At 32.2% G+C, this 25,634-nt stretch overlaps 1 long non-coding RNA gene across 1 annotated transcript in view; it reads left to right on the top strand.

Annotated features, from left to right (window-relative positions):
* Positions 1-25,634, top strand: part of LOC138856326 (uncharacterized) — a 131,754-nt gene that overhangs the window by 90,844 nt on the left and 15,276 nt on the right. Inside the window, exon 3 of the long non-coding RNA XR_011395527.1 lies at positions 15,070-15,172. This is a non-coding gene — a long non-coding RNA (uncharacterized lncRNA). The remainder of the gene's footprint in view (positions 1-15,069; positions 15,173-25,634) is intronic.

The following is a 25,634-nucleotide window of genomic DNA, read 5'->3' as shown; positions in this document are numbered from 1 at the left end:
GCTAAACTTTTGCCACGTGTTGCTCCTTTCAGCTGGCAACTGTTCGGTTGCTGATAAACTCACTTAAAGTTGCTTGCATTAACTTGTGAAGAAGCTATAAAAACAAGCGAAAAGAGCATAGTCGTGTCGAAATTTGCCAAATCGTAAGTTGATTGAGTTAAATACGTGACAACATACAAACATATGTGCATAAGAATATATATATATAAATACTTTGGATAATCTAATAAGTCGCATTTTAGAGTAGAGTAAAGGGAATGAGTGCCTGCAAAGCAAGTTTAAGTCCACAACACTTTTGTTCAAAATTATCGCATCAAATAATTGTAAGAGTTGTTAAGCAAACTGGCATAAATAATAATACGTCAATAGAGAGGTGAAAATTCAGGAAACTTTTGTACAAATTCTGTATTATTTGAGAAATGTGTTGAACTCACTTGATTTATTTTCAATGTCTTAGGTGTGCGTTTTCGATTAAACGAAATATTTTAAACGTAGGGATTAGCAGCCGAATTTTAGGCTACTTTTCGAAATCACTGTGGCCTTTTTAAGTGCCATGAGAGATCACGTGTGACTCGAAAAATAGGTACTTTCCTAAAAAAAGTGCCATCTTAAAATATGTATCGATATACTTTAAAAAAAATGTATACAGTAAGATTTTTTTTATTCATAAAAACACTCCTTTTTTTGGCTGTCACTCTAGGTGTGCTTCTAAAAATTCAGTTAATTTTCTGTTTAGAAATAAAATTTATGAACTGCCTTTAGAAGTAAAATAAAATAAATAAACTATAACAACTTGTGTGAAGCTTGTGGAGAAAAATATTTTTGAGAAGGGTTGTCAATTTTGTTTAAACTTTTTATTAAATTTTTAACCATGATTCTAAGCACATAAAAAGTTGTGATTCATATCAACAGTTTGCGCATCCGACTTCAAGTACGCGCAGTGATTTCATATATGCAGAATATTAGTCATCTGGAAGTCTTGATTTGAATTGATTGGACCAGAGTTTGCTGTCAGAATTGAAGAACATGGCTTATCGAATACGTCCCCATTTTATAACCTTATCTCTATTTCCTATAATATATATATTTTCCTTATTTATCTACGGTGGCGTCATCGGACTTTGTTAAGAAACAGAGGGCGTAGTAAAATTGTAAACAAAAATCAGAGGTTTCCATTCAACACAGTATTTATTATTTCCACAGCCAGACACTTTTTCTAATACTGCATCAACTATGCTTTTGTTTTGCTTCAGCCCTTTATCTCATCTCGAAAAAAAGACTACTCTCTAAATACTCGGAGCACGTGTGCGTAACTTTTTATGCAAACTTTCTTCTCATTCGTTTAGTTGTTTACTCTCGCTATTGCATTTCAACGTTACTAAACCGTTAGCTAATACCATTGCTAATCCTTTCGGTAAAACCCATAGCACCCTTGTTATCCTTATTGGCCAACACTTAACACTTCACAGGCACACAAACACACACATACACATGTACTGTCACTTTCAGTTTGCGTGGCGTTTTTTTTTCAAACTTTTTTCCACCATTTTTTTGCTTTCCTCCTTTCATTTCATCTCACAAGCTAAGCTTCGACGAGTGTAGCCGCATTCAAGCAGGAAACGAAGGTTAAAGGCAGCGTGAAGAGCGTTAAGACGGAACTATATGAGAATTAAGTTTGTGTATAGGCGTGTGTTTGGGTGCGTGTAACTATAAGAGGCTATGTATGTTGATCTTGTCTTTTTGTTTCTCCAAGTTTCTGTTGTTTGGCATACAGTTTCTACTTTTAGCTTTTAGTTGCTATTATGGCTCTCAAATTGACTTTTGTTTCTTATCTCTTTCAGTCTCTAACTCCAGATTTCAGTTTCTTAACAATCGTCATTTTCTTTCTAGCGGGCCCTTAGCGTTAACCTAAGTAATCATGAGCCTAGCATAACTTCTTCTGCTAGTACCGACGATTTCTCTCACACTCTTTTACTGTCTCTAACGGGAGAATGTTAAGTCACCCTGGGTAAGGAGTGCCGATCCTAGAGACATTACACTTTTGAAGTCGATTCTGACTTACATTTTCTGTTGTTCGTTGGATTATTATTATTTTTGTTTAAAGAGGAAGTCATCTCATATATGAACTACTGTCATTCCTTATGGGAACAGAGGCAGCCTTGAACAGCCAATTCTGTGGCGTATAACCTCTGCTTACTTGTATACTCAGGTGACGGAAAACCTCTACCACCAGATCAAGGTTCAAACCAATCCAATCTTAAAAGCTTAACATAATCCGTGTCGATCTGTGATCAATGGTCCATAAGTAGCCTTAAAAGCGAAGAAAGCCACAGTTCATTTAGTTTAATAATAGTTCATGGAACTTGTCATCATGGAACATTTATAAGAATGGTTCATAAAAGTGCTGACTACCTATCACTGTTGGATCCAACATGACGTTGTAACTAAACCTTTTGGTTTCAATCGAGGAGGAAAAGGACTAACCCTACCTACTTTCACTCATCAATCTCGGAACTATATGAAGCTCACCCTTAATCTCTGAAGTTAGAATTCAAAAATTAATGTCGTTTGTCTGAGACCTCAATGTAACTTAGGGGCCGTCCATAAATTACGTCATCGATTTTTTCAGATTTTAGACCCCCCCCCCCTATAATCATCCTATCGTCATTTCTTAAAGACACCGTCTTTACCGACTTTGACTTTACCGTCTCTAATGGCTATTATATTGACAGTACGAGCTGCGACTTAATAGTAAACAAAGTTATCTTTTAAATAGAGTAGAAAATGTTCTGGATGTTTTGATATAATGGAATAAAAATCGGAAATCATTAGTACAACTTGAGTAAAGATTGATAATATACCAATCATTTCTTCCTAAGCATCATAATTTACCATATTCCCACCTTTTTAAGGAGGGTGGTTTCAATCGCCGCTGGGCTATTGTAAGAACAGAACAACAACAGACAGAAAACACCTCTGAAATATTTTAGTGGAATGCTGCTGAGTATACAGTCCTTAGATGGATAAAAATTCAGATCCGTTCCGGTTACGTAGACCCGACTGCCATGGGAACGTATCACCTCTGTGTGTATATGAGATCTTCTTTTATTAGAGAAACCTGCTGCAGATATAAATCAACATCAAAGAGCGCCTTCATACTTCATTGTATAAATATATTCCGAAAAAAAAGTTTTATTTAAAGCCTAATCCTTTAAACCTTTCAAAGCAACAAAATGCGACTACAATTAATTCCCTCCCTGCAAGCACCATTATAAATTACAAATTGAAAGACAACCACCGCATTTAATGCAAGCGAAGTAATTTCCGCTAACGCGTTAGTATGTGCTTTTCATAAAATTAGCCACAAGCTGAGAGGCGCCACATAGCGGCTTCATTTGTTTGTGTTGTATCGTACAATGTATTATTGTTGTTGTAGCAGATGCTGCAACCTGTATGTAGTTGCAACAATGCAGCAGAGCAATGCAAATGAGTGGGTTGATTTAGTAAATATGCAAAGAACTTGGCAAATACGACATGTGGCGTGTGGCAAGTGACATATGGCATTAATCAGTCTAGCAATGTCGAGGATGTTGACAATATTACCGTTGGGTATATAAGAGGCTTACGTACACATACATTTGTGAGACTATGTGAGCTCTGCGTGTGAAATAATCATATGTATGGATATGTGTCTACACCTGCCTACTATACATGCACATTTGTTGTATACTATTTACGGTTACAGGCAGAAAAAATATAAAAAAAGACACATAATATTATATTATGTAGATTAATGACACTTTAATTTTCTTTGTAGTTTATAATTGGCCATTAGGGATTGTACTGTCTTGCGAGTAAGAAGAAATGAATTTTACGTGAATATTTTTTGAAGAAGCTTGTACTTTAACAATTGGTGACCTATAAAAATTTTTCTAGCGATGAAGCAGATTTTTCCGTTTAAAACTTTCTCGTATACAAAAATCAAAAAAAAGTATTATAACTATGAATATATACAGGTAATGATCGTAGGACTTGTCGAAAACGTCGTTATTTGCGAAAAAAATTTATACTTTAAAGTGGCTTGAAGAATCGAAATTATAACTAAAATTTCTAATTCCTTCACAAATAAATCTAAGCAGGTCGTATGAAAAGCAATTCACTTAGTCTAGCCTTTTCGGAGAAATTTACTTCAGGGACTCAAAATACATCGTTTCGAGAACAACGCGTTTAAAGTTTTGGGAGCCGGTTACACTAAATTATTACAAAAACGCTCATAGCTCCGAAACTATTTGAAGAGTCCACTTACAATTTAAGGAGTATATTCTCAAATTCATGTGTATTACATATACATACATAAAAACAAACAGCGACTTTTTGAAATTGATAAGTGGATATTAAGCTTATACAAAAAATACACAAAGCTGCTAGCAATTTTCTCAATATATTTTCCACTTCAATTGATAGCACAATAGTCAATTCGTAACATATTTATAATTATATATACATAATTTGAGAAAATTAGTTTTAAATTTGTCTAACAGCCTGCTGATTCTCACTCAGCATTCGGCTGATTGAATTACAAATTCTCTCTCACTCTCGCCCCCAGTCATCTGTTTAGGCCAGCTAACTCAGTAAGAGTTTTATGAAAGTTATGCATTTAAAATTTAATTTGCCATTAATGTATTGTACTATAAGTAAACAGTGCATAAATGGGTCATATCTACCATAGTCAAATGCTTGCGGATTTTGAGCCTTCGTTATTTGTTTGATTTAACGTTGACAGCTCGAGTGTTCGGCCTTAACCGCAAATCCCAAATTTCGAAGTGTGTATGCAAATTCGAAAATCCTAAATGCAAATGTGTGCAATGAAGTGGCGCTAGCTTTTCGAACTCAAATACACACACCAATATTATATAGACAAAACTTAAGTGCTGTAATTTTTTTGACATTACAAAAGCTTAACTCTACATATTTGTATGTATGTATGTGATCGTTTGATTTAATTTGAATTCATTAATATTAATATGATTTATTTAGGATAAATTTGTGCTGCAAGTAATATATAGGTTCAAAAATTGTAAACCAAAACTATTTTGCATACGTTTGTGTCAACGTATAAATCTTTGCTATGATTTGATGAATAAAAATAGATTGAAAAGTAATGTGAGAGGCTAACGCTTTAAGTACTCTAAATATTACAAAAGTATAAAGCACTATTCATCATAATCTCAATTTTATTAGCTACTTGTATATTAGATATCTGCAAGTAAATGATGTATACTTAAATCGTGTAATATCAGGCGTTGCCTACATTTTGGCGCAAAAGGTTAAAGAGCAGAAATTATTAATGAAAACATATTATTGAATTTTTCCACATTTTAGAAGATGATATCTGTTTATTATTTTCTACTATGGCGGCATTTAAAGCCAAAAATGAGTTTTTCTATACATATTTTATATTCAGTTGCATATATGTATATATTGAAGGGCTGCAAATAGCTAATCAGTGGTAACCAAATAACTAACTTAAAAGGGTGAGTCGTTAAATAACCTGAACTGTTCTTGCAAAACACGATTGAACACGGCTTATCATCCTACCCGAACCTTAAGCATATCGGATATTGACTCGATATCGCGGAGGTATATGGCATTATTGCACTGACATTTTGTCAAAGTCTGTTGGGAGTAAGAACTTTGGCCTTCAAATGACTTTTGGCCTATAGATAGATTGTATATATATAATATAAAAAGAAGCATCTGTTCAACAAGAACTGTCTGATATTTTTTGAAATTCAAATACCCTACATTGTCCGTTCCACAACTCCGACAGGAATTTTAGAGTGGTTCGAATAATGCATGAGAAAGTTTATTATAAAATAGTTCATTGCTTTTCTTCTAAGTGTGGGAAAGTATTGTTTGATGAGGGTAATTTCCAACGAACCGAAATAATTTTCATATCATATATTCAATAAAAGGGGTGCAAACGCCTTCATTAATTGTTAATTCACTAAACAACATCTGCCTAAATGTACCGAAAGTGATTTAGTATTGCTATTATAACAAGAGCTAAGATATATTATCTTAATATTCTGTGTTCTTAGTGGCCTTTGTCTATATCTTTTTAAAATTATTTACTACCAATGACAATATTTTCGAACTCTTGAAGAAACGTTAGGTAATATTTCTAAGCAGTTTAGGTTAGGTAAATAGGCTGATTACGATAGACGCTTGTCTGTTGTGATGCCCAGAACTCATAGGTATGGATCAAAAACCTCGTCGGATATCGTCAAAATGCCTACAACCTATCACTAACCTCAACAGACTCTGAACAAAAAAATTTGTTTTCAAAGTCAATTAGGTCAGTACATGTGTCTCGTTTAAGTACGAACCCAGGTCACTAGTTAATTTTTTCATTGACACCAATTTTTAATTTGTTAAATCACTTTCATGCCACCATTTTTATTGCTATGCGCATCAACACGTAACTATAGACACACCCTAAAAAAGTGTTTCACAAGTTCCCTTTTTTTGCTATAAAATATAGTCAAACAAATTACAAAAAAAAAAAAAAACTACAAACGGAAGCCACATAACAAAAGTCACCACAGCGCAACATTGCACTGCGGGCTAGAAAAAGTCATAGCTTAAATCAATAAATCCCGGGTGTTTAAATAAATGCATTAACACTTGCATAAACAATATCCGTTACAAAATACATTTACGTTTAAAATCGCACATTCACATCCGATATCTTTTCCCCATCCGGTTATTTGGTTGACACTCTTTTAGTGAAATGGCAAGCCATCGGTTAATCGCCTCGCGGCCTGGCGTCGCTGGCGGACAAGCTTACAAAGCAGATAAAGTGTGTTTATATTATTAGCAGCTGCTTGATTGTAATGTCAACAAAATTTTAGGGCTGTTCTAAAATAAAATTTAATGAATTTCGATTTATATATTTTATAAAGGGGCATACAGATACATATGTATCGGCAGTAGTAGTGAAATTTAAGTTTTTGTACAATTCTCAGCAGGATTAGCACATACAAGATATTTAAAATTTCATAAACAATTTTTCTCAAAACAATTAATCTTATACAAATTTAATATTAGCTTTTTTTGAACCAGATCATTTTAGTACTGTTATCCAACTTACTTTATACGCAAATCAAATTAAAAGAGAGGATATTAAGGAATAAAGAGATTTCGAGAAGAGTTGTCGCAGCTTTCTAATAAAAGTAACTTAACTTTTATTGTCCTTCTGTTAGTTAGATTTTTTTTAGTGAACTATTATTATTTTCACGGTTGTCATGTTCATTTATTACATGTAACGAAATCATAATCTTAGGGCTTTCTCTGTTACTGAGCATTTAGAAAAATTTCTCCACATTTTTATTTTTAAGGGTGTTACCAAATAATCGACATTTTAAGTAAGCTAACTAGAGTTGTCATATATTTATTGCAAAGACCACAAAATAATTTCGATTGGCTTACTATATATACATATATCACTGACTGAAGCTATATATATATATTACAAAGGCGGCAACGAGACTCAGACAATAATAATGTTGATTGAGTTTGGTTGCCAACAATAAAATATTTAAGAATCAACTAGAAAAGCGGCTTAAATACACACAAATTTTATAAATGTATTGGTATTAACTAAACTTAATGCACAAAAAGTATTTTTATTAGGGTTGGCGGCTAAGATGTTTTAAGAGATTAATTTCCTTAGGGTTGCCAATTTATTATTTTAGTTAAATAGTTTTAGTATTTTTTAACGGACAATTTTCAACGATTTAATAAATTAATCGAATTATTTAAAAGTAATTTAATTAACTAGGGTTTCCACTTAAATTTGATAATTTTTAATATATTGACGATATGAGTTACCGTCCGATTACTGAAAAAAAAATTTGAAATACATTTGCGATTTAATTTTAAAAGATTATTTAGGTTAGGGTTGCCGTTTAATTATGTTTGGTAAAATAATATATAAATCTGAATTAAAATAAAAAACGTCAAGCGATGGCCTAAAAAATTATTACCAGGTTTGCCACCTAATTTAAATTATGTTTACTCTACCCATAATTAAAGCCCCTAACATCAAAGAGATTCGATTCTGAAAATTGAATACTTTAAACAAATTTCTTATACTTATAGGGTTGTAGTAAATTTCTTACTGAAGGATTTTTTTACCTTTCTTAGGTACTTTAAAAAAAAACATTAAATTACATTTGATTTCAACACTTCCTAAGTTATTTGGTAGGTGACCACATCAAACCCTCTTTGTATTTCAGTTGGAAACTCTCTTCTCCTCTGATATACAATTATCTGTTAATTGAGCTAACTCCCAAAAATACTTCAAATCCTCAAACAAGCTTTTAATTTCCTTTTCTTTTGATGAACATAAATTTAATATCAATTAACTTAAAAATATTCTTTATTCATTAGTTATTTTCCAAACAGCTGCTGCTGACAACTCGCCCACAACTTCAATGCAACTTATGAATGCAAAAACAACAAGCAAGCAGCATAACTTACGTAACCGTAATGCCAACAAACTTATCGCGTTCAAAGTCATTAAGCAGTCGCCTGCTAATGTCAGGATGTCTTCATCAGCAACACACGCTCATAGCTCATTCATTACTCCTGTAGTTGTATGTGTGTGTGTAATCGGAGGAGCTGCTTGCCCGCATTAAAAATCAATTTGGCAAGTCAGCCAAATGGCCAAATGCAACGAAATCTCACCCGCACTCTATTTCTCTTCTTCCTTTCTTATCAGCTTTTGTGGCGAGTTTGTTTTCCTTAAGTGCAGATCTCTGCTTGAATCTTTGGCATACTTTAATTTATATATCATTAGTTTTATAAAACCGTTATTGTAGATATTAGTGTCAAGTATTATGTGGACTTTAATTCTATTTCGAGCTTTATGCGCGTGTTTGCCACATTTTTCTGAAACAAATTGCTTTCTGTCACATTCTTCTCTTTCACGCACATAATTGATGACTTATTTGTATATATTTGCGTGACTTTTCTATTGTCACGTTTGCCCAATGACATGCTCCTCCCATTCTCGCTCTTTAGCCAGATAAAACTGTCAGAGTGTAAGTTGCATTATTCACAAATTTATTGAGCCGCAAATAGTGATACTGGATTTGAAGCATTTACTATATGAGTTTAAACATATATGTGTACATATATATATATAAGATATTTCACAATGAACCGATTCTGCCCATCTGAGACAGCAACAGACGGACAGCCGAACAGGCAGCCGGATTTAAACTCGTCTTGTCATCCTGATCATTTATATATATGTATATATATATATATATATGACTCAATATATATTATATAATATATCTCGATTAATTTTAGTTGATACAAACAACCGTTAAGGGAACACAATACTTTATCCTTTATCAACACGTTTCATACATTGAAAACACATAAATTAAAGTGTATATTTTTAAAACTGTAGCTTTGCTTTAAAAAGGGGGTTCCCGGTAGGTTTTAGATACATAAAAATGTATTTACTATTTATATAAATATTGATTCGTATATACACTGCTTGAAGACCTTCTTCTTTTATACAAATGTATATAAACTACATCTTTTAAATATTGTTTTATTTGTATATCGGTGTCACCTGAATATGCTATAAAAAATTATTTTGAATTTTTTACTTTTTGATATTTTTTATTATTTGTAGATCATTATTTTCATAACAGTTTAAGGGTTGTAAAATTAAATTTTACTTTTGGTATATGATTGCCACTTAGATGTGCTATGAAAAATTAAAAAAAAATAAAAATATTTTAAATTTTTTAATAACTAACATTTTATTACTCGTAAGCCATTACTTTCATACTAGTTTCAGAGTTGTTGAGAGTTGCCGCCATAAATATAAAGTATTGAATTTTAACGATGTCATAAATAAGTTTTTATTTATTTTTGTAAACAATGAGGACTTTCACAACTTTAGACTTCTAAAAAAATTTCAAAACATAAAATTTTCCTTCACCATCATTAAAGAGGCCTTTTTAAGGCTTCTGGGTCTTTCCAGTTTTGCAGTTTTGGGACTTGGTACAGCACTAAATATTATCCAGCGAAAGTTCAGCAGCGAATATTAAATCTAGAATTTTATTGATATTTTTGATATTTGTATTTAACTTCACACATATTTTTTTTAAGTAAAATAAAATCCTTTCATGTCGAACAACCCTTCATTTATTGAAATGATTATTACTGAAAACTTGTAAATTATTTTCTATTAATATTCTTTTTAAGACTTTATCCATCTGTGGTCAATTATAACTGTGCAATATTTTACAACCTTACAAAAAACACACGTACAATTTCAGCAATAATTAACAACAATTTTCCACCCAAACGTAAAGCATCAATAATTTTATAAAAATTATTTTCACCTCGAACTTTATAATGCGAAAAATTCAATTCACCTACAAATTACAGTCATTACAATACGTTTTCGGCTAACCATAAATAACTCAAAAATGCAACCGACGTCCTGCTATTTCGTGCAGCGGTGAAAATGTAATCAATAGCCGCGTGATTTATTAGTGTAATACCTTATTGTGGCCAAACAAGTAATTCCCATTAAAAAATGTTCACCGAAAATTTACCTTTCCCGCAATTTTGACCAATCCCCACACTCCATGCAGCCGACAAGTCTTCAGCAGGTCATAATTGTCGGTAATAAATCCTGAGCAAAGTATAAGCGTTACCTCACTTAAGAAATTTCAGTTACTGACAAATTTCCGGCGCTCTCGCCGAGTCGTTCATTACAGTGCCAGAAACTGGTAGGTATTGCGTATTTGGGCTTAAATTTTTACTTATTAACGCACATAGTTTCTTTCTCCTTTTCGTGGGTTTTTTGTAAAGGTTGGCATGGTTTGGTTAGTTGCGGTTGTTCTGTGAACCACAATCTTTATAACTTTAGGGAAAATGAGTTTGTTTTTATGGTAACTGATTTTGATAAGAAATTTACCAAATCTTAAATTTTTTTTCTAACCATAAGTCTCTCTTTGTTCGATACATCCACTCTAAGCCCCGTGAACCGTTTCCAAAACGTGTTCCTCAAAACTATTTGCAGGACCACGTATAAATCTTAAATATTTTATTCGCTAACTAACAAATTTGATGCAGCTATGAATCTTTGATCCCCTCTCGAATACCAATAATATTAGCTTAAAATCTAAAATCATATCAACAACTAGTGTTTTCATTAAAAACTACCATAGCGGCTATCACTTCGATAAACTTTCGATAGATATTTATATATTAGTTAAAAACGCTAAAGCTCGTTAGTGTCGTAATGTTAATACATACAAAACTTTTGTGATCTATCTTAAGTTATAAGGGTAATAAGAGATCAACTATGCATTAATATTAGGCATATGCAAATACTCTTACAGAGTATACTTCGGGCTACCTATATCTTCCTTTTCTAAGGTACAAAAATACTTGATATTTCCCTTTCAGCTGATCCCACTACTTTATACCAGTTTGAACCTATTACAACGTTTGAATTTTTTTTATGTTATAGACTGATTTTGAAGTCAGCATGACCTCAGTTTAGAGTAGTTTCAGAATTTATTTATTCCTACCTGTTTTATGTTATCTGCAAGAAAATAGCTGACGACTGGTTTGAACCTAGTCTAATTTCATATAAGTAATTGGTATAGTTTGATTTTTTCTGGCACAGTTTTTCTCACAACCATCCTCTACCTACAATATGGGCTGACTAATAACTATTATATTATTTCTTTATATTTTGATTGATGTTATGATCAGTTTACTATTTTAAGCCCTTATAAAAAGCTAGAATTTCACTAGCTACGAATTTACTGCGACTGTACCAAAGTATTTCGTTTAGTTTTAGGTTTAAAATTTCACAAAACTCTATAAATTTACATATATGGTATGTAAATTGTTTTGAAAAATTGTGAAGGCAGAATCAACACACATTTGTGGTACAAGACCAATGTTGAATGAGTGCTGAAGGACAGCCATCAGTTCATTAGGACAGCCATTGTAATCAAACCAAGTAATAATTGAATGCCACTAAAGATGCAGCAATTTTATTGTTATTGTACCCTGTGGTCATGATTTTTCAACACAACATTTTATAACGAAATTTTAATTTAGAGCTGAGAGTAACTTAGATTGTGGTTTTAAATGCAATTCATGCCAACTGTGTTAATTGTAATCAAGAGTACTGATGAAAAAAAGAACGCAAGGAAAATGCGATTGGTTACAATGATATATTTTTTAACATTCGTATATACGAGGATTGTTGAAAAAAAACTATCAATTTTGCAGCAAAATGTATGTGTTTGAAAAATAATTATTTTCAGCAATTCAGGAAAAGGAGTAAAGTTCTCAACGTTTTTATCGTGAACTTAAAAAAATCGATTATTTTTTATTTGTAATCGTAGTTTCGGCTCCCAAAATTTTAAACGCATTTTTCTCGAAACACTGTTTTCAGAATCGGTCAGGAAATTTTTTCCGAAAAGACTCGGCCGACGACTTGAAACACACAAGAAATCGACTTTAAATTTTTGGGCCGCCATTTTGTCAAAAACCAATCATTACCTGCATTTGTCTCTATTAAGTTTTTTTTTTGTTTGAATTTGGATGTGAAATATTTTTAGATCGGTTACGGAATGAAGGGAGTTCAAAATTTTTTTAAATGAATGGCCGATTATCAAAAAAAACATACAAAACTATGCGTATGCATATTACGCCCGACCATAGCTGACTTCAATATGCCAAGCTTTTGAAAGTAAAGAAGCGAACAAGCTACTAGCACAAACCACATACACTGGTATAAATTAATTTGATGTAGATTAGCTGCGGTGATACACGTACAATGATTTATTTTGTTGTCCCTTGTAGTGAAATCAACTTATCAACCATGGTCTTCACCATATCATTCATCACTGAAAAAACTGTATCTCCTTATCATTGATGAATTTCTTTTTCTAATTGTGGCTTATATATTTCAATAAATAAAATGTCGGGTACTTTCAAAGCTGCTTCAGAGCGTATGACGATTTTTTAAGGATTTTTATCTACTAGTTCCATAATTTTTGAACTGTCTCTGAAAAATATTAGAACTCTCGGATTATCACAAAATAGTCACGCATTCACATATTAGATAGTTGCCCAACATGGCAAACGAGGCGAGCTGAGGGCATATGGTCCCCGAATTGCAAATGCGATCCCTGTAGATCAATAAATCACTTCTTGAAAAATGATATTTCATAGTTCAAATTTCTGATAACATTTATCCTCTCTTTCTACTCTTCTGAACGAAAAATTAATACTCAAAATTTTATTATCGCTGTCTAATCGAACATCTCTCGTACACTTGCATATCGTATACATTTTCCGAAGTATCTTTATACCTAAATTAGAAAAGCTTACATATTTTCGCAAATTCTTAGTTGCGGAATTTAAATGTCTACACCAAATTTTTGCAACTTTTCCAACTCGTTTGATTCGTGGTATGTGATTTGACTTTTTCGCATACATTTACATACAATTTTCTCCATGACTACCTACTTAGCATAACAGCGGCGCATAGCGCACTAGAATCATTGCCAATGACGGCAGGAAAAATATGATACGCTCTTTTTTAATTTGGAATAAAGTTTTTATATGCTATGCCTAATGAGCAATTTCCACTTTCATGCGCTTGTTAAACAAATTTCGATAGCTGCAAAGTTTTTGCGAAATCCTTGTGTATTATTCGTGCTTAAATTGTGGGATTTTGTATTTTTAAAAACTCAATAAGTGAAATCATTTAGTTGAGAAGAATGACATGACTAACTGGAATGTTTTTTAACCACAAACTTTTTTTCATTCATATTTGTCTGTTGTAGATTTGGTTATAGTTTTTTGACTAATTTTTACAAAGATGCATCTCTCCTTCCATTAAACCTTCATAATGAATTCTTCATTAATTCAATTCTTCGTTCTAATTACTTTTTATAATCCCGACAAAGATATTACAATTGTCTTGTACTCCTTTTGTAGCAAACTTGGGATATACTGGATTACGGTTCGTATTTTGGCACCTAGTATAAAAAAGAAAGTGATTCGTCATCTATTAAAATCCTCATAAAAAAGTAAATTAGTTTGGTGCTTTACTTTCGGCTTTAGAGAATGTCTATAGCTAAAATTATTGTATCATGCTGTATGTTCATATTGATACACTATATAGTTATAGTTTCTCTTCTCATGATCTTTCTTATGATAGTCCGGCACTCTCTTTCTCTGCTGCCTCTACCTAACTGCTTCTTTGGTGACAAAAGATATTTCATCTCATATTGGGCATGTTTTGTTTATTGTTTCTCCAAATTTATCGAAAGCGGAGCTCACAGTACAGATATTGATAATAATACTGCCTCATTAAATATTTTAGTGTTTCGATTTAGGTCCACCGATCTAATTTTCTTCTCCAACATTAGAATAGTGAAATATTATCGCAGAAGTTTTTTCCAATGCTAACTGAGTTGGAGGTCTCACTAAGTGCAAGTTTACTAGCTCCCGACTACCAAAATCTGCTACAGTTGCTTAAAGAATCTATAGGGTTCTATTAAAGTTATTTTGAGGGCATCTAATTGATTATTGTCCATCGTCATCAGCGAGAGATCAGTTTAATTGAACTATTTTCAACCAATTGGTCATCAGTAATCCTAAACCTTAAAAGTCGTTGTCTGTTGTCAGATATCCTTAGCTTTCTATTTTGCATGACCATACTTACTTTAATAAGTTCTTTATAAGTTTTATGAAAATAGTATTTATAAATTGAGTGAAACGATTAAAGCCACTCAAAGGAATGTGTGTCATTCAAAACAGTTAGAGATACTACAAGTACATAACCTCAAAAAATAAAAGTAATTTGTTGCATTTTTTTATGACACCAGTCAACCAATATTTATATTACAAATATTTGTATTTCTCTCTACTTTTAGTAAATAAAAACAATCAATATAATTTCTTGTAAAATTTGTTTCTCTTTTTCATATTTTTCAGTGTAAAAATTTTCATAATGTGTCAAAAGTGTAATTATAAATTTGCTGCAATTAAAGCCGCTGTCATTCAAACATCAAATATTGTTCAGCTGTCAGCTGCACAGGTAAGTTTACATATTTTTGACAGCAAATTTTGAAGTTTACTTAATTCGGTGGAAAGCTGTAACTTAAAATATATTCCAAAAGTGTAGAAGTAATTAGAATGCAGAGTTATATAAAGATGTAGGTAGGGATTCCATTTCTCCCTCTCACTCTATTATACAAATATCCAAGACTTGTGTTTCTTTGTAATGCCAAAATTTAAGTTTTTCGATATCAAATAGCAAAGGTGGATCTTTCCACGAAGTAGTTCTACGTTTGTATTTATATATTTGTGGTTCTCAGTACCAACCAGCATCAACGATATAAACCAAGAAATCTTATCACTATTGGGTTTTGAAAACAAATATACTTAAACTTCTTCAAAAAAAATGTCCGAGAATGCTTTGTGTATAAATAATTTTCTATTATATGTACACATGTATTTTATATGTGTAAAATAAGAACCTCTGAACACATGTTAATCCATTATTGCGCAAATGTGCAAAACAATATACAAACATGCATTATATTGTGTGTGCAGAAAGGAAACCTTTACTTTTTGCTTATTTTTCCTATTGTTCTATATGAGTGTATAAATAAAAACACATATACTTTTATATTATATTTGTATATAAATATGTGATGGATATATCCCAATTGACACATGAATGTCACACAAGGAAGCTTAATGGCTACACTATTCTCAGCTGCCCTTACGATGCTGCTATTCAATGTCATTTAGGGTTTTCTGCTTGTCCACACACACATATACTCATACACACACTTATGAGTGTACACATAGCGGTTTCTTTATGTCCATTTGTGCCGAGATTACAAAGTCCTCAGTCACGTCGATCATGTTGGCACATATATTCCGCTTCTATTGTCTGTTGACTATTTTTAAGTTGAACAAAAGTCTATGGAAAAGTACATATCTATGTGTATGCATGTGTGAGTGTGTTGAAGCTTGCTGATATCAATTCATGTCCACGCAGATCCTGATCGAAATGGTTAACCTGAGTGGACAAGGGCTAAAGAATGTTAGAAAGACATGTGTTTGTTCATTCAATGAGCTTATATTAGAATGACAGCACATTCGAAGCCCTTATAGCGGTAATTTGTTATTTTTAAGTTACAGCTTTAACAATTTAGAATGGGCAGAGTGAATAGGACTAAAGAGACGAGCTCCGGTACAAACAGTAAATAAGAACTGTTGGATAATGTCAACTACCGCCTGTACAAATATTAATCCATTTAGTGGCATTATTAGTAACTTTGTGAACATTTCAATAACTAAGTTTTTTGTCCCATTTGCGAAACCAATCTAAGTGCCTGTGAATACGTATAAGTTTTCTCGAGATATCCTAGCTCATCAGCGCAGAAAATACCCCAGTAGTATGTACTCTCGTCCGGCACTGCCATAACTCGATAATGAAACCGGTCTTTCTTCTATGAAACCTCCTACTTCTGAGATCATTGATCTCTAGGCTAACTAAGATTTGAAATTTTAGGTCCACTCTAAATGACAATTATGACAGAAACCTAAATAATTTTCGAACTGTCAAGTACGAGTATTCATGGAACGAAGACAGGCTTCTAAAAGTTTGTAACACCCTGAAGGAAACGTCGAAAGAGTATATACATATATATGTATATACTATAAATGAGCAAGCTGAGTCAAATTAGCCATGCCCGTCAGTCAGTATATACGCGACACTTTTCCAGGTATCAAACTTAAATATTACATGGATTTTTCCCAGAAGAAGCTGCTCATTTGTCGGAACTGCCGATATCGGAGCACTATAGGATAAAGCTGCCACACAAACTGAACGATAAAATTCAAGTTCTTATGTAGAAAACTTTTTCATTTGACGAGGTAACTGCCACTCTTAAACCATTGAGTGAGCTAGTAGAATGTTTTGAGGTGGAAATCAAAAAACTAACTGAATTTGTAAAATAAAATCCAGGATAAAAAAAACTTACTAATTGTTGCGTGTCTACTCTACCAGAGGCCGTTAAAGTAATTGATTCCCTTTTTTGCCACTTCAAAATATATTTGAAATATAATTGTATTGGGAAAAACACTCACTTAGACTTAAATAAATAACATCAGCAAGTTTTGACAAGCGCATCAATCACACTTAGGAGATACTCACATATATTCACACAAGCTTTTAAGTTAATGTGTTCACAAACACATACATATACATACTTTATATATATGTATACATACATACATAGAAAATATGCTTTTATAAAATTTTATGATATATATCGTCTTTAAATATATGCAAACACAAACAAATACTCATATGATTTAATGTATAAATGTCAGTTTTACTAGCAGTAAAGCATCAAGAGCCGACATTCAATTTCGCATATATAATATTTGTGGCATAACGATGAATTATCTTCCATAAGTAATAGTCACATCAGCAATTGTAGCCAATTTGAGCGAGTACTATGTAAATATAGCTAGGTTTATACATATATACTTGTATGTATATATGTAAAAGAAAGAGTTCATAATTTTTCAGCAGACGCCTACAAATGTCGCTTTAGATACGCAGACGCTCACATATATATCATATATATACCCGCATAAGCATACTTACACACATACACACACTTATATACAAATAATATTTTTTCTTAGCTCATCGTTGCTAAAAAAGCGGTCCTTACGTAGACACGTCATCAAGTCACCAAATATGTCACTTTTGGAGTTCACAGCAACGACAAGAAACCGACAAGAAGAGATAAAGAAATATTTTCATAATTTAATTTATTCACACAAGCAAAATTTGTGCAAAATATTAAATGACACATTGACAATTTGTTCAATGTGAGTTTCGCTGAAAATTATGTAAATTTAACATTTATCGAAATTTTATTACAATAATAACACGCACTCATTTGCATACACACATACAAACACATATAATAAAACGTGTTTGGTACGATATTGGAATACTTTAATTCAATCGATAGCTAACCGTGAAGGGACGTGTATGTGTTATGGCAAAAATTTTATTTAAGAATACTTGAATTTAGTTAGTTAGTTGCTCTCAAAAAACATTTATGATAAACACCATTTGTTACATGATGTTGTGACGCTGTAGGTTTAAAATAGTGTTTCATAAGTAATAAGCCCTTCTTAACTTTTTTCCAATTGGTATTGCATACGAGTATACTGTCTGAACAAATTTGACCTGGAATGAGAAATAAACAATACAGCATTACACGTATTTCAGTACAAATCTTAAATATCGCTTTTAAAATAGGCTCCTTTTGAATCAATAAATGCAAAGCACATCCTTTAGTTTCGATAACAGAAAAGGCTCACACAAGTCTGTCAATTGAGCGATGACTCTTTTTTCGTATATGACACGACCTTAACTAAATGCTTTGCGCCACTCAAATATTTTTCTCATAATAAAGTTGACCCCTAAAAGATTTCTGTTGCCACGTTCTTATTGGAAACTCTAAATTTCAAACAGAAGCGTTTTTTTTAATAATTTTCATGGTAAAAATTGCCAGAAAAACTTTTAGCTTCGTACACAAATACATTTACATATGTTGCTACTTCGCCAAACATACACTACATGGTGCTTTAAGGCCAAACCCTAACTAACATAAAAAAGATTTTACCGATTTTGAAAAAAAAATTATTCGGTTTAAAAAAACCTTCCTGGTCAAATCTGATAAGGTTCTGTATATACTTTAATGCAAACTTTTTTTATGGTACTAAATTTGTTCACTATTCGGTATTACAATGCATTTATTTCTAGCTTCTTTATATGAATTTTTATGCCGTTCCTCTATTTCATATATCTGATAAAATAGTAATTTTTCGTCATTTAAGTTATGTAGGCCTACCATAATATCTTTCAGTTAATCGTATACCCTAAACCTTCAGCTATTAGCAACACACGAGTGTTAAGTTTGATTGAACTCGTTCTAAAATTTACCTTGCACGTTCATTAGTTTGATTTCTCGTAAAAGATTATTTTCTCATTCTCATATTTGCCTATAGTTTTATTATCTAGGCGTCTGTAGCCAGGCTTGCTACTTAATCCATCAAGTTTGAAGCCATTTATAATGCATATCCTTTTATCCTTTCGCAATGACGTAATGGGTTTTAGTTTGAAAGCTCTTTTTTCTGCATATGATAAGATTTGCGTTCTTGACTACCCCTTTTCCATCACATCTTAAATCTTGTCCCTTTCAAGCGACACTTATTGCAGTTTGGTTGAGTGACTATTTCTTCTGTGTCGCAATATGTGAAGTGATAAATGTGTATTGGCTTCTTAAATACCCAAATCAAACCTCTTTGCTGTAGGTTCAATGGGGTCTAATTTGCTTGAACTATTTTCATTTTCAGGTTATTTTTTCGATTTGTAACAGTTTTGTTTCGGCAAAAAACAACCTCTTTTCAAGATTTTTTTTTATATATAATTCCAAAGATATATATTTTTAAAGATTTTGTTAAATTTCCAAAGGAAGATAATCAAAGCTCGACCATTACTACTTTCCGTCTTCCCTTCATTTCGGCAGTCCCTCGTAGAAAAGGTGCCTCCGCGTTGACCACCGAAATTCTTACAGGATCATCTAAAGTAAAACGAAAAAATACGTGTAGCATTACGTAATTAAGACCATAAGCTAGGTATTTGACGAAGGAACGTTAACTTCAGCTGCATCGAAGCAATAGTACTCTTCACAAAGGCATTTTTATAGCATAAAAATGAATAAAACTCCCTGTATAGAGAACTTTTTTATCCCAGCATTTATGATTAGGTGAGGCAATGCAACAACCGTTGAACATTTTGTTCAGATGGGACCACTGTAGCATATAGCCGTCGTTCAAGCTAATCAATCATGTTGGCTTAGTCCGTTTACTTATGTGGTACCCTCAGATCGAATTTAAGTACTTTTCCGAACTTCCGTCCCTTGTACCATTCCAGCTTTTTTGTAATTTTGTATAATGTGGGGTTATGTTTTCATTTTTAGTTTGCTGTCAAAATGCTTCGTTTGAAGGCTTAGATAAAAATTTTGAGCATATAAAAATTTAAGTAGACATAATGAATACTAAGAACATAACGATGAACTGGTATGATACAAATAATAAATATTAATTTTTCAAATGAAAAATAAATTCCTTCTAAATATTATACGAACATAAACTCAATATAATTAACATAATTTATTAACATAAATTTGAATTTATGAATATAAATTATGAGAACCCACAATCGCCTTCATTTCACTTCATTGAATACTTTTCGACCCTTTAAACCGACTTTTGGAAACAAGTCCACAGCATTTCTTTTCTTCAGTGTTCTTTTAGGAGGTTTTAATAGATAGAATTTAATATTTGTTATCATTTTTACTACAGTTTTCCATCAGATTGTGCGTTTTCATTCCACATAGTAGTAAAAACTTAAAATATATGTACATAACGACATACGTACATAGAGGTCATACTGACTTTCTTGCCCGATTCCTGCGTATTTCCATTTTATCTCATAAAAAAGTTAATTTTATTATTTCAATTGTGACTTCATGTGTGATTTCATCTCAGGAAAACACCCCACTCAACGACAACATTGTTGTTCTTCAATATATATGTAAGCCGATAATCTTTGCCAAATGCCGCCTGCTATTTCGTTCGTAGTTGAGAAGATATTTCTAACATAAATAAAACAATAAACTACAAAAACAAAAATATTTAACACGAAAATATCAATTCTTGACTTCCTTAGTAGGCTTCTATGCATGAACGTGTATGATATGTATTCATATGTATATATGTATGCTCAAAAATATTTTACACACTTGGCATCTTGCATGAAGTTCTTCCAAAAACAAACGCCTAAAGTCGGTTGGCAACACGCCACGTCTTACAGATGCTCAACTTCACAGCGAACGACAACACGCTTTCTTTGACCATAGTTGTCAACTTAAACTTTTATTTCCCAAATACTTAAGCGCACATTTACATAGAACCATATATGTGTATCCAAATATATTTTTGTCGCTAAATATACTTTTACTCTGAGACTCTTAGCCTTTCCCTTGATTTCGGAATATTCTTTTTCTTGCTTGTTGCCACATATGGCTGCTGTTGACATTCGGTGGCCTTGTAAGCTTCACTGGCTGTCTGTAGTTTTCACTGTTGCAGCTGCTCAGATGTTTTCTGAAAGAAAATGTTCTTTGGTTTCCTTGCCAATATTCTGTAATTACATGCAACGCCACTTAGTAGTGTTGGAGTTATGTGTTAAAAATTTAGAACCTAAAGCTAACTGTTTTTTTAAATTATAAAGTAAATTGTAATTATTATGGGAATGATGTTTGTAATGGTAATAGTAATTGTGTTGGCAATAGAAATTTTAATGGTCATGCTGACATTAATTATTAACATTATGCGTAAATGTAATTTAAAGAAATAAATTTATTTAACTAAATAGTAATAGGACACATTATGTAATCATTAAACATAGTTACGCTGGTGAGAGTGATGATGACGTTAGCGAATACCATTAGGTAGTGAATAGTAGCTACCATTAGGGGTAATGGTATTTATTGAATTGGTAATTCTGATTTGATGGTAATGGTAATCGTAATTGTTAACATTATGCGAAATTGTAGTGAAAAGTAATCAATTTATCCACAAAAGTAGTAAATATTGTCTTTAATATTTGTTATAATGCTGATTAATTGTAATGGTAATGTTGATACTAGTTGTATTGCTTACAGTCATTTTATTTGTAATGGCAACCAATATTGTTGATAGTATGCATTATATTAGTTTAAACAAATTAATTAATCTAAAAAGTAGTAAATATACAATATTCTTAATTATTGTCTGTGATGTCATTATGTTGGTAATGGTATTGGCAATGTTACTGGTATTTGTAATGGCTTATGACAATTCTAATTGTAATGGTAATAGTGATAGTAATTGTATTGCTAATAGTAATTTTAATTGTAATGGTAATCGATTTTGTTAATTTTAAGCGTTATATTAGTTTAAACAAATAAATTAATGTTAATAAATAGTAAATATTGTATTCTTAATTTTTAAGTGTGAAGTAATTATGCTGGTAATGGTAAACTTTTTATAAGCATTTAATTAGATAAATTGGGAGTAATTAAAATTGTATTAGTACTTATTTTGATAATGTTAATGATTAAGTTGCTATTAGCAATGAAACAGAAATATTTTTTACTGACTCTTAGCAAAATACCAATAAAATTTCTAAGATTTCCCAAAAATTCAAAAAATATATCCTTAATAAAATGAAATACTGTAAGACTGACTGACTGATTACTCTCTCCGAAATCAAGAACTTTTATGCCTCGATATGCTTTTCGCACTTTTAACACTCGATACTGTACCTACTCACATATAATCAACCTGTTGGATACTTGAAATACCTGCGGTCAAATTTCTGTGGCATTCCAACTAAAAACCAATCGAAATCGACCCTTATATAAAATTGTACGCAATCAACCTCGTTTTTCCCCGGGGAAAACAAATTGTTTGCTTGCGTATAATATCAACTTCAATCTGTACAAAATTAATAACACAATAAATTGAAATTGAAGGTGACAGATATTTTCGAAGTATTCTCCCTTCATAAAGATTGCTTTCATTTTGCTCTTGATGCCGATGGTTGACAGTTTTCACATTACTCGCACAGCCAATTACCTGATGCTTAAAATAGTACGCACTTGTCGTGGAGCGCTTTGTATGTTTGCGTAACGCAGATGTGTGTGCTGTGGAAAGCCATAAAAATTTTTTAATAAAAACTCTGGAATTCACAAGAGACCGTTATCAAGGAAACAATGATTTGTATGGGAAGATTAAGTGCCAATACTTTTAGCTTCTTTTACGTTAGCGAATTTTAAATTGTTGGTATAAGAATGTAAGGAATAGGAAAGGTGAGTTATAAATATTCTAGAAAATTAATTATAAGGAATACCGTTCAATTTGAGGACATTAAGGATTAATAATTTATATTTCAGGACTCAAAAAAATTCTTAGAAGACAAAAAGCTGCCTCCTATCTGTTTTAGAGTATGTCTCTTGCTTTGCAAAATCGTGTTCGAAAACAAAAAAAAAAAGTTTAGAATTCTCTGTGTATGTGGGCCCGGAGTAAAAAACCAATTTTTTAACTTAATAAAATACTTAATCTGGAGAGTGCCTATCTGCGGTTACAGCGGCCCAACACATTATTTATTGCCTCTTGGTGTCCAACCGAGGACTCAAATTTTCCTATAAACGGTTGGTCAAGTAAACCCTATCGTTTCAGAGTTTATTAAAAACGATGTTCAGAATTTGACCGCATTCGGCCAAGCGCAGCAACTCCTACGCTCTTTTAAGTCGAACTTGTTGCTGCTTCGGTGTAAGATCATAGGCCTTTTGGAACTTGTAAGGCTTGAACTTGCGCTCATTTTTAAATCTGCGCCGGATGCTGCGGATATTTTCAGTTCTTTACCCAATTGATTGGCACTTCGCTGTGGACTTCGCTCAGTTCATTTCTTCACTTTTAGTATCATGACATTTTAGATGCTACCAGTATTAATATAACGATTTATGGTGCGATAAACAAAAACTTTATTCACTTTATTAAGTTGCTTTGGCTCATGAACAATCGCTAGCTGTGATTTTCCAACTAAATACAAAGCAATTATGCTATTACATTTGAACTCCATCGCTGATAAATTTTTTTTTTTGCGTTCCCTTTTGGCAACATACTTTTGTACGCTTTTAAACAATAATCCGAATCTGAACTAATTTAGACAGCTGTGCCATTACTGTGCGAACGGTCTGAAGTTGGTAACAGTTGAAGTGCGGGACCCTGTATAGGGTATATTAAAATACGATATTATTTGCATTACTTTCCATAACATAACATAATACAGCATAACATAGCATATCACAACATAATACTGTATAAGGCAATATAACATTGCATAACGTAACATGGCATAAAATTTCGTAACGTAACTTAATATAACATAAAAAGGCATAGCATAATATAACATTAGATAATTAATACAGATTTATATCTATATATATTAACATACCGTAACTTAACGTAACATAGCATAACATTACTTAATACGTCATAAGAAATGCATAATACATTGTAAAAAAATTCTTAAAGTTTCGACAGCTGAAATGGCAACATTGTATAACATCCATGACGCTTTTTATACGAACACGATCTATCATCATTTATTGTATTATACAATAAACCATATATCATCATATAATATTTAATTTTTAAGTACGTATATCTCCATATTAAAGCATTACAATTTTGTACTTTTTTCCACTTTCAACCTTTCAATAGTTTTTATATACCATATATGCCAACCAACATTATAAATGCGTAATATATATTATATATAAACATTATGTTTAAATTAAAAGTTATCTGCAAATGACAGCTGTTGGCGAAAAATTTAATTAAACCTGCCATAATCTCATTAAATTATTTATTTGACACCAATTATGTGTAAAGCTAGACGGTAGCAAATAATTTATGATTATACTGGTACGAGGGCTGGCTTTTATTGTATTATTCGGGTTAGAGAAGAACAACAATTGTTAATCATCGAAAATTGTTTTATTGTTTTTAAATTATGGTCTAAACAGCTTTGCATGGATTTGAACCAACTGTCGAAGCACTTTTACCACTATGATTGAGGTGTCTCCTAAACATGCGTTTTGAATGCATCAGTCGCCTCGCCAGGTTTCGAAAAACGTTGACATTTTAGTTTATTTTTTACGTACGGGAATAAAGAAAGTCGTTCGTTGCCAAGTCAAGACTATATGACGGCTGACTCATCATATCGATATCTTGAGTGCTCAAGAATGCTGTTCAGTCGATGTGTGAAAGCTCGCGTTGTTGTGGTGCTCCGTCTTCGGCAATTGGTTTTCCTCATTTCTTACCTACCTATTTGCGCCATATCCTTCGGAAAGTTATAATTTTATGTTTTGTTGGCGTCTAGCTCTGTATTTCCTTTTGACCGCTTAGTAGTTCCGATTGTTAAGTTTGTATGGCAGCTATGACAAATGAGCAGCTGCTAGAGAAAGAAAGGACGTGTGCAAAATGTCAGATCGATATCTCAAAAACCGTGGGACTAGTTCCTGTACATATATACATACAGACGCACAGATGGACAGGCGTACATGGCTAAATCGACTCAGCTTGTTATGCTGAGCGTTCATATATATAACTTATAAAGTTTCCAAAGTTGCCTTCTAGGTGTTACAAACTTTGTGGAAAACATAATACAAGTATATCCTGTTCAGAGTGAAACGTTTTTTCATTGTTTTAATAGAATTTTAAATTTGGAGCTGTCATTCAAAATTATTTTGAAAACATTACTTTTTGAAAGTATTTGATTTATGTAGTAATTACAAGAGGTATTTTAGTTTCCCTCTTTATTTATTTCTTAAATCAGTTGGCAA

Source organism: Bactrocera oleae, chromosome 3 (genome assembly GCF_042242935.1).
Source record: "Bactrocera oleae isolate idBacOlea1 chromosome 3, idBacOlea1, whole genome shotgun sequence".
NCBI lineage: Eukaryota > Metazoa > Arthropoda > Insecta > Diptera > Tephritidae > Bactrocera > Bactrocera oleae.
Note: the sequence above shows the minus strand (reverse complement) of the source record. Positions and strands in the feature narration are given on the sequence as shown.